This window comes from Bidens hawaiensis, unplaced genomic scaffold (assembly GCF_021521415.1).
Source record: "Bidens hawaiensis isolate Kalapana, Puna unplaced genomic scaffold, B.hawaiensis_p1.1 tig00036238_1, whole genome shotgun sequence".
Lineage (NCBI taxonomy): Eukaryota > Viridiplantae > Streptophyta > Magnoliopsida > Asterales > Asteraceae > Bidens > Bidens hawaiensis.
Window position 1 is genome coordinate 1 of NW_027496306.1, and position 10,986 is coordinate 10,986.

Here is a 10,986-nt window from a genome sequence, read left to right on the forward strand (position 1 = left end):
AGCTTAATGGACGTTTCTATGCTTAAAGGTTCAAGCTTTATGCTAGAAACAGGTTAGGTCTTGGCGATGGGATGATAACGAACGTAAAACGGTTAAGTGGGTCGGGATTTAGGCGATTAAAAGTGTAGTCATGGACCGATTGACTGTTATGGAGCCTAATATGGAATTAAAGATAGAAAATATGAACTGGAAGCATCAGACCACGAGTTTTCGGTCAAATTCTCGGCCAACCCGAGTTTTCGGTTGTAAGGGGTTTTCGGTTAAAATGGGTTTTCGGTCAAAGTGATGGGTTCTCGGTCAAACCAAGGTTCTCGGCCAGAACAGGTTTTCGGTCAAATCAAGGTACTCTGCCTTGAGTTCTCGGCCATCAAGTTCTGTTGGGCCTAGATGCAATAGTGGACAGTTGGGCCTGATTTAACTAAGTCCACAAATGTTAAGCCCATATCCAATTTAGACAAACTAGCCCATTATATTAAACTTAACAAACAAGCCCAACTTAGAAAATAATATAAAATGTTAATGGAAAATGTGTTAAGACAGTTAATGAAAATAAAAGTTTTCCAAGCTGACCTGGCAGCTTAACCCCAGCCAGGGGCTCTGCCCCTTGGACCCCGCTAGGGGCTGCCGCCCCTAGAACCCTGCTGCCAGGGGCGCTGCCCCCGAACCCCGGTTCGTTGTGGGTTATATAAAGATAGAAATACGATATGAGTAGCAATAGTTAATTGATACATATAAATATTATACAGTTAGTCATGCACAGCTCAAGAAGAGAATAACTATTAACGGTGAACGTAACCGCATTCAGGTGAGTTTCTAGCCCCATTCCTTGTTATGTTTTCGGGGCTGTGTGCATACTCGATTTGATTAGTTAATAAACTTACCTTAAGTGGTAAGTGTATGCCTGTTATGATATATGTGTATATTATAAAAGAATGCTTGATGGTACATGAACGATCTTCGGATATTGCATGTACTGTCAGGAGATAGTTGGATGATGTGATTGTTTATATATATGTTGTTTGTATGAAGTATGTACGTTATAGAATATAAGAATGAAAGAAAGTATGTAAAATTTATATAAATGAAAAGGAAAGTATGATATGAAGGAATTAACGGTAAAAGGTGGCAGGCCCTAATAATATCTGTGAAGAAGGGTGGCAGACCCTAATAATATCTGTGAAGAAGGGTGGCAGACCCTAATAACATCTGTGAGGTTATAGGGCGAAAGGCTCTTTAAGGGTGGCAGACCTTAATAATATATGTGAGGTTATAGGGCGAAAGGCTCTTTAAGGGTGGCAGACCCTAATAATATATGTGAGGTTATAGGGAGAAAGGCTCTTTAACGCCTTGTTCTTGAGTTTTTTAATTAAGGAAAGAAAAGGAAAGGAGAAGGAAGGATAAGAACGGGAAGGGAAGGGAATGATTTTTTTTTTAATTAGGTGTGTTCTTGAGTTGAAAGAAAATTAGAGGAAAGGGAAGGATAACTATGTTAAAAAATAGTTATCCTTAGTAATCATCCCATTTTTGGGAGGATAACTTATTAAGAAAATACATTAATTTAATCCCTACTAACTCCTCCTACTCCTTTCCTTTCCATCCTAAAAAAAACTCATGAACACCCATGTTTTAACTATCCTTAGTTTTTCTTTCCTTTCTCTCCTTTAAAAAAACTCAAGAACAGGGCGTAAGGGTGGCAGACCCTAGTAATATCTGTGTGGTTATAGGGCGAAAGGCTCTTTAAAATGTACAAGTATGTATGTAAAGAAAGATAAAATATGAAGTATAAATGAAAGAAAGTATGAAAGTAAGAATGAAAGTATATACTTACGTATGTATAAAAGAAAGTAAAGAAGGACATGTATGTAATATAAGAACGTATTGTATGTTGATTGTATTAACTAGAACTCACTCAGCGTAGCTGACTTTTAGTATGCACACAGGTGAGTAGAATGAGGCAGTTAGCTTGAGGAGGACACATGGCAGGGTTGGACGAAGCTGGCATCTGAGTATTTTGCTATGATGTTTATTTCTATAATTTAAGTTATGTTTTAAAAGACAAAAATATGGATGTTTGTAATGAATGGTTCAAGTTTTATTATTTCCGCGAAAGTTTTAATTACTCTGATATTTAGAATTGCGTTTATGAGTAAATCCAACGTCCAAAGTAGGGCCACCGGGAACGGGGCCTTACAGGTGAGATGAGAAGATTGCTCGGTGTTGAAGATCTCCTAGTTTATAGTCGAAAATTAGGGGGTAATTGTTGGTAATTTCCATCTTAAAAGACCCGTCATGTGTAGGTGACCGGGTTAGACCTATTGGGCCTATGGAATTCAAGAATTCTGTAATGGGTTTAGGGTTGCAATTGGGCTTATATTTGGTAATTACTTGTTGACCAAGTTTGGGTCACACTATAAATACATAGCAATGTTAGGGTTATTGTATTATGAGAGAGATTATTGTATTCAAGTTTGGAGCTAGTTTCTTGATTATAATAATACGAGAGGTTTACCTAAATATCGTGTGGTCGTTTTTGTTTTCGTTATCAATTTGTTCTCGACCAATAAGCCTACGCAAGCCATGTAGGCATCACGCTTAATGCTCCCTTAGCCATATATAGGGATGAGGGGTGTATCAGTACCAATGAGCAACGTCGTGCCAGTAATTATTTTCCTAAATACTTGTTTGGTACTAGTACTGAAGGCAAAATTCCAATGTTTTGATACCTGGCTCGGCCGGTCAGACCGGTCCGATTGGGACCAGAACTAAAAACAGTTCGGGTCATGGTATTTGACCCGTTTTCTAATAGCCCGGTCGGGTTTTGCGAGCGGCGTTTAGACCAAACCTAGTGACCCGCCGGGTGAACCGAAAAAAAATGTTTTTTTTAATCCGAATCGGTGGCTCCTAACAAATCTAAACGCCTCTCCCATCTGAATTTCGAACTTCACGGTGCTCCATTTGAGTTTGATTGTGCAACAGCAACATGTATTCATCCTCCAAGTTCAAGGCGAGTGGCGCCTGGCGGACTTACAACATGGCATGGGGGCAGTCGGCCCCTTTGAACTCGTCGAATCTGTGTTGATGAATAATGTTAATCATAGATGGATTGTGATGATGTTTTGAATGTTAATAATGTTTAAGAGATGATAACAAATGGTAGGGTTTGAAGGGTTATTTTGATAAGGAATGTGAAAGAGATTGTGTCTTGAAAATTGTAGTATTTAGAAAAAGTCATTTTTTAAAAGTTTGTTAAATATCAATCCATTTAACTATTGATTTGATGTCTGCCTATTATAATGGATTTTGGTTAAAAAGTTATCTTCTGTTTTACCAAACAAACATTGTGGTGGTTCACCATACCATTTATTTAATTTACTTTCTTATCTCAATACTTTAATAAGTATGGTTACATGCGTCTTCACTATTTGTTCTCTTAAAAAAATTCTAATATATATGACCGATTCAATCTAATCCAAACCGAAAAATTTTATTATATAAGACAGATGATCTCCAAAAGTTTTTGCCCCTCAAAAAAATAATCTCTACTACCTTGTTTTATGTGCATTTGCTTACAAACTTGCACTCGGTTCTATATTACCTTGTTCTATGTGCATTTGCTTACAAACTTGCACTCGGTTACGCCCTAAATCTATTATGTAGGGGTATGGTACTAAAACCCGGTTCTACGCCCTAAATCTATTATGTTTGGCTTATTTTATTACATTGACTAATACAATGTTATTGGGCTGAGGGGGTTTTGTGGAGGTAACCCTAACTGGGCTAGGCGCATTAGGGTATCATGATGGTGGCCATGAGGCTCTCTATATAAGGAGGTCTCCACCTCCTTATTAAAGGGTGATGCTCAATAAGAGCCACCACCACTTTTTGTGTCTGTAAACAAGAGATCCTCAGGATTTCTTAGCAGTCACCTCCACCCCCCCGAAAAACCATTGCAGGTCTCAAGCAGCTGAAGAAGAAGATCAAGACGTGGTTCGTTCATCTCAAAATCCGTGGAAACATCGTCATGGATCAGGTCAGATTTCATTTCGTGTTTCGACATTGGCGCCATCCGTGGGACGGCAACGAACTACCCTTCGATCTTCATCTCGGCTGTCAGATCTATCCCAGGAAAAACCCAGATCTGGAAGTTTACAGAAAAAGGCTTCAAGGCTTGTTCTATTAAAGCTCAAAAAGATCCATAGATCTAAAAGTGGCTTCCAGATCTGTGCAAAAAGAAACAGCCTGATTCGAATGATCAGGTCTCCGGATCTGTGATGGTTTTAAATCTGCTCCGAGCTTCAGATCTACCTAGATCTGATTTACAGATCTAGATCTAGATTACAGACCTGGATTTTAGGTCTAAAGTTGCAGGTCTGACTCTAAAATTGCAGATCCAGAAATTACCAGACTTCCGCCGCCATGTACGCGCGCTCGCGGACTCTCACTCCGCAGCCGTGCATGTGCCGCCACGGAAACCAACATCTGGGTTTTGCGCAAGAGACCTTCGCCATGCACGCACATTCACGAGTCACCACTCCATCGCCGTGCATGCGCGCATCAGGCCACGCGCCAAACTTCAAGGTTGGGAATCCTCATAATATCCCATATGGCTACGAGCCAAACTTCAAGGTTGGGAATCCTCATAATATCCCATATGGCTACGCGCCAAACTTCAAGGTTGGGAATCCTCATAATATCCCATATGGCTACGCGCCAAACTTCAAGGTTGGGAATCCTCATAATATCCCATATGGCTACGCGCCAAACTTCAAGGTTGGGAATCCTCATAATATCCCATATGGCTACGCGCCAAACTTAAAGGTTGGGAATCCTCATAATATCCCATATGGCTACGCGCCAAACTTAAAGGTTGGGAATCCTCATAATATCCCATATGGACACGCGCCAAACTCAAGGGTTGGGAATCCTCATACCCCATGCTCATGCATCACATATGCTCACGCATATTACTCATGCTTACGCATCACATGCTCACACATATCACAGTCTACGCGCACGCGCATTCAACATCTGCGCGTGGCGCATATCATAAAACCAAAGTCTACGCGCACGCGCATGCAACATCTGCGCGTGGCGCGGGACATAAAGTAGCTCGTAAGCCGCCTCACGCGCAAGCTCCACTATTACAGCTCATAAGACGCCTAGAGCGCAAGCTGTTATTATTCTCACAGCTCATAAGACGCCTCGCGCGCAAGCTGTTATTATTGGTATAGCTCGTAAGTCGCCTCACGCGCAAGCTTCATTATTATTATAGCTCGTAAGACGCCTCGCGCGCAAGCTTTTATTATTCATACAGCTCATAAGATGCCTCGCGGCAAGCTGTTATTTTTCTTACAGCTCATAAGACGCCTCGCGCGCAGGCTGTTACTATTCTTATAGCTCGTAAGTCGCCTCGCGCGCAAGCTTCATTATTATTCATACAGCTCATAAGACGCCTCGCGCGCAGGCTGTTACTATTCTTATAGCTCGTAAGTCGCCTCGCGCGCAAGCTTCATTATTATTCATACAGCTCATAAGACGCCTCGCGCGCAGGCTGTTACTATTCTTATAGCTCGTAAGTCGCCTCCCGCGCAAGCTTTTATTATTCACACAGCTCATAAGACGCCTCGCGCGCAGGCTGTTATTATTCTTATAGCTCGTAAGTCGCCTCACGCGCAAGCTTCATTATTATTATAGCTCGTAAGACGCCTCGCGCGCAAGCTTTTATTATTCATACAGCTCATAAGACGCCTCGCGCGCAAGCTGTTATTTTTCTTACAGCTCATAAGACGCCTCGCGCGCAGGCTGTTACTATTCTTATAGCTCGTAAGTCGCCTCGCGCGCACGCTTCATTATTATTCATACAGTTCATAAAACGCCTCGCGCGCAGGCTGTTACTATTCTTATAGCTCGTAAGTCGCCTCACGCGCAAGCTTTTATTATTCACACAGCTCATAAGACGCCTCGCACGCAGGCTGTTATTATTCTTATAGCTCGTAAGTCGCCTCACGCGCAAGCTTCATTATTATTATAGCTCATAAGTCGCCTCGCGCGCCAGCTTTATTATTCTTATAGCTCGTAAGCCGCCATGCGCGCAGGCTTCATTATTCTTATAGCTCGTAAGTCGCCTCGCGCGCAGGCTTTTATTACAACATGTCACCATCATGAAGAAAACCTCCCAAAAATCAAAAGACAATAAAGACAAGGCCAAAGAAAAGGGAAAAAACCGCCTCACACCTTATAAAGTCCAGTGCTCCACCTAGACGCTTGCGCGCCCAGGAGCAACGCTGGACTTGGGGGGCTTGTAGGGGTATGGTACTAAAACCCGGTTCTACGCCCTAAATCTATTATGTTTGGCTTATTTTATTACATGGACTAATACAATGTTATTGGGCGGAGGGGGTTTTGTGGAGGTAACCCTAACTGGGCTAGGCCCATTAGGGTATCATGATGGTGGCCATGAGGCTCTCTATATAAGGAGGTCTCCACCTCCTTATTAAAGGGTGATGCTCAATAAGAGCCACCACCACTTTTTGTGTCTGTAAACAAGAGATCCTCAGGATTTCTTAGCAGTCACCTCCACACCCCCGAAAAACCATTGCGGGTCTCAAGCAGCTGAAGAAGAAGATCAAGACGTGGTTCGTTCATCTCAAAATCCGTGGAAACATCGTCATGGATCAGGTCAGATTTCATTTCGTGTTTCGACAGCTTACAAACTTGCACTCGGTTCTATATTACCTTGTTCTATGTGCATTTTCTTACAAACTTGCACTCGGTTACGCACAATTTGTTTTAACTTAATACTGTGCGAATCATTAATTTTTTCAAATCTCGTTAGAATTGCGCAATGTATGTTTTGGCTTATGATTGTATGAAAATTAGTAATTATATATATATATATATATATATATATATATATATATATATATATATATATATATATATATATATATATATATTATTTATGATGTCATCAGGGTTAAACATCCGTCTGCCCCTTCCGGGTCGGTCCGATTTTGACCTGGTAAGACGTCTGAGTTTACATCCTGACTGGGTCTGAAAACATTAAAAAAAGCATAAAATAAGATATGAAAAAGAGTAAATTGTGGTTTTCGTCCTCATGGTTTGTTTAAATCTGCGATTTAGTCCAATAGTTTCAAATTTACGATTTTCGTCCCTGTAGTTTCATTTCACTTGCAATTAAACCCGACCCCACTAACCTCATTAAGTCTGGTCGTTAAACCCATTAGTGTGCCCCTCACGTGAGGGGCAGTTTTGTTCATTTTCTTCCCAAACAAACCTTAGTTCTAATTCGCAAGCCCCTTCACGTGAGGAATTGGGTGTATTTGGGAAAAAAAGGGACAAAATTATCCCTCTCGTGAATGGCACGCTGATGGATTTAACGACCATGCTTAACGGGGTTTGTGAAGTCGGGTTTAATTGCAAGTAATATGAAACCACATGGACAAAAATTACAAATTTGAAACTATTATAATAAAACCGCAGATTTGAATAAACCACTGATACGAAAACGACAGTTTACTCTATCAAAAACTCAAAAATAGGTGAGGTAGGGCCAGCTTTCCCATACACATATCCTAAGGTCAAAAACAATGTCGAGAGGATCGAGAAGATTAAGGAGACCAGGGAGAAGTTTGGGAGCTTCTTTTATCGCTTCCCCGAGGGCGAGTCCGCTGCTGATGTCTTCGATCGCGTTTCCAGTAAGTTTATATGCCTCTGTAAAGCATCCAATGTTTTTGTTATGCCACTCCCTTTTCCACCTTTCATCCGAATAGATCGCGTTTTAAGCCCAATTCTTAATTTTTCAATTTTAGGATATTGAAGATCGCTCTTTTTTATCTTATCTGCCTAGACAGACTAGACAATGCCAAAGTGCTCGCCTAGGAACTAGAAACGCATTTATTAAGCGAGGACTTTGAATAAGTATGATGTACCTTATAAATATAATTGTCTTGATTTTACATATAGGTGTGTAATCTTCTGCCTATCATGGAGCTTGTGTATTTTTATCCACCTAAATAGTATGTTTTACTTCGTCCATGGGCAATACTGATTGCACATGCTAACTTTCTAGTAAGTATCATGCTTTTTACTATGGGTTTCAAAAAAAGCATCATTGCCGTTCAATCAACAATTCGACATCATGCTTTTGACTATGGGTATCAATAAGATACAACTAAACATGAACACATTAGAATCATTTTGTAAACATATTATAAGAAAAGTTCCAGTTCTATAATTACTTTGATTCAATTGTTTTTCTAAATAACTTTAAACATTGACACTTCTAAATTATTTGAAAGATGCTCTTCAAAGTTGAGAATTTTAAAGTTTTATTCTTAGAGTAGTTGCTAACTGAAGCGGTTGGTGTGGGCCAATTAAGTTATAGAGGCGGTAAAGTGGACAAGTTAGGTTAACATGCCAAATTGACTTGTCTGTTCTTTTGGGTCGTGGTTGACCCTAAGCATTTTTTTCAAAAAACTTGATTCTTGTTATTAAACAATTAGGGTGTCGATTATGATTACAAAAGCTGTACCATTTTAATAATATTCTTGTTTTTTGGTCGGAGGCTTCGTGCATTAAAAGAGATAATTTAAGTGACTTTCAATCTGTTTGATCCGTTTTTTTATTAAGTTTTATTAATTGTGCAGGCTTTCTTGAGTCTTTATGGAGGGATATCGACACAAGGCTTCAATACGACCCCTCTGATGATTTAAATATAATCATAGTTTCACATGGGCTCGCTTTACGAGTCTTTCTAATGAAGTGGTTCAAGTGGACGGTTAAACAATTTGAGTATCTAAACAATTTGAACAACTGTGAGTTTCGAATAATGCAGCTAGGAGACGGTGGTGAGTACAGTCTTGCAGTTCACCATTCTGAAAAACAAATGCAGGAGTGGGGGCTCTCTGAGCTGATGATAAAGGACCAAAAATGTCGAGCTACTGGTGCATTGATTGAGAAATGCCCGTGGTATATGGATAGCTTTTTTGACCATTTAGATAGCGATTCTGCGGATGGTGACAACGGAGATTGCTCTGCTGACAAAACGGATTCATGAAATGGTTCAGAGATGTTGATTTATGGATGAATGTGATGATGATAATTGGTACTGTATTTGTTGTAAGCAAAAGTGAATACAAAGTAAGACTAGATTGATTATTTTGTTATAATTCTCTCATTCTTTAGGTTTCTTTTATATTGTTTTGAGAACATATGACACGTGGTAATTTGACCCACTTATGACAAATGAATGGTTTTGTTCACCTTTTATTTAATAATAGTAACAAGCTTATGGTAAAAAACCATTCAACTTTCAACAATAATTGAGTTCCGTATTTAGTCAATTTAAGTCAAGTTGAAAAAAACAGTCACTACATAGTAATTAAAAACCATATATGTACGTTCTAAAACTAACATTACTAAAAAAATTCACAACATTGTAAATCGAGGGTTTTTTTTTTTATTTTTTTAATTTTTTATCAAAAGGAATTAGTGACTTCAAAGGAACATCTGCAAAACTTTGCTACTATTGAATAACTACCATTTTATTAATTGTTGAAGTGTTACATTCTTCATATTCATGTGTATGCATCTCTATGCAGTATACGCTAATAGTTTTGCATTAGTTTAGAGAGAAATCTTGCATTATGATCCTGTTACAAATGAAAAATTAAACAATCTATAGACCAACCTAATAATATAACTAGCTAAGACTTTGTTAGTTACGTAATAAACTAAGAAAGTCGACATGTAAACACCAGCTAATATGTCCCCTCAAGCAAAACGGGTAGAGCAATGTGAAGCTTGGACCGAGTTGAGCGGGATTACGGGAACATCATGCTTTACTTGCGAACGGTGAGGAGTTGTATATTTGATGATCTTATTCTCTTCATACTTATCTTGAGTACTCACATTGGGGTCTCTATATATGTACGCATCTAATATTTTAGAGATATGTATTATTTTTATTATCCGTTTCTCTGAATTTTACAGATTTTTGAATACTGCTTCTTTATATATTAAGGTCCAGTATTCACAATATTTCAATTATCTATAATCAAATATTGCGTATTAAGCATTAGGATTGAATGATTAATTTGTGTTTGTTAATCTCACATCCCAACCTACGGCGGAATATGCGGGGCACGACAATGTTGTATCATAGCTCATAAGACACTAAGTAAAATACACGTGTCAATATCTAACTTATTCATTCATATATCAAATTTCAAAAGCACAAACATTGTCTCAAAAATACCGTTACAAATAAATATTCGAATCATAAATAACTTAAAATAAATGTGTTCTTCATTCATCAAAGCAACCTAATGTATCATCTAAACTCCAATACTTGATTCATCCAATAAAGCTACCTGCGTCATGCGTGAAAATATATATTTTTGTCAACATAAAGTTGAGCAAGTAAACCACACTTTTTAAAATACATATAATACTAAAATGACAATTCCATGCAATAATCATAAATTACTACAACTAGTAAACAATAAATAAAAGTTGTCTTTTCAACCGAATCGCATTGATAACGGTTTGCTGCGACGACGTATAATCATACTAATGAGGATGAGGTACCAACCAACATAAAATAAACACATAGTCATATTCGCGCGTAACAACTAATCGAGCAATTACAATTATGCATATAACGGAATTGTAGTGAAAACAATAAGTTGATATTGAACGCATAACGCCCCCAAAATGGTAAAGCGGTAAAACGGGGGATGTGTATTTACTTACCTTATAGAGTAGGATAAGCGAAGATGTGACAACGATAAAATTAAATAGAATGTGAATGAGCTCCTCAGAATACGTCGACAAGAGTTCCTAGTTGTTTACATATGATATAAATTAATGAACGATTTATAACGAATTTTGGGACTTGATTGGGTTTTAAGTGAAAGCTTGTTATTAGTTTAATTATCTATATTATTATGGTTATTATTATTA

The 10,986-nt window shown here is 38.6% G+C and overlaps 1 pseudogene across 1 annotated transcript; it reads left to right on the top strand.

The window, feature by feature from the left end:
• Positions 1 to 7,562: 7,562 nt before the first annotated feature.
• Positions 7,563 to 9,285, top strand: LOC143588206 (phosphoglycerate mutase-like protein AT74 pseudogene; annotated as a pseudogene). Its single transcript, XR_013145063.1, has 2 exons — positions 7,563 to 7,718; positions 8,670 to 9,285. The product of XR_013145063.1 is annotated as a phosphoglycerate mutase-like protein AT74 pseudogene (transcript).
• The last annotated feature ends 1,701 nt before the right edge of the window (positions 9,286 to 10,986 follow it).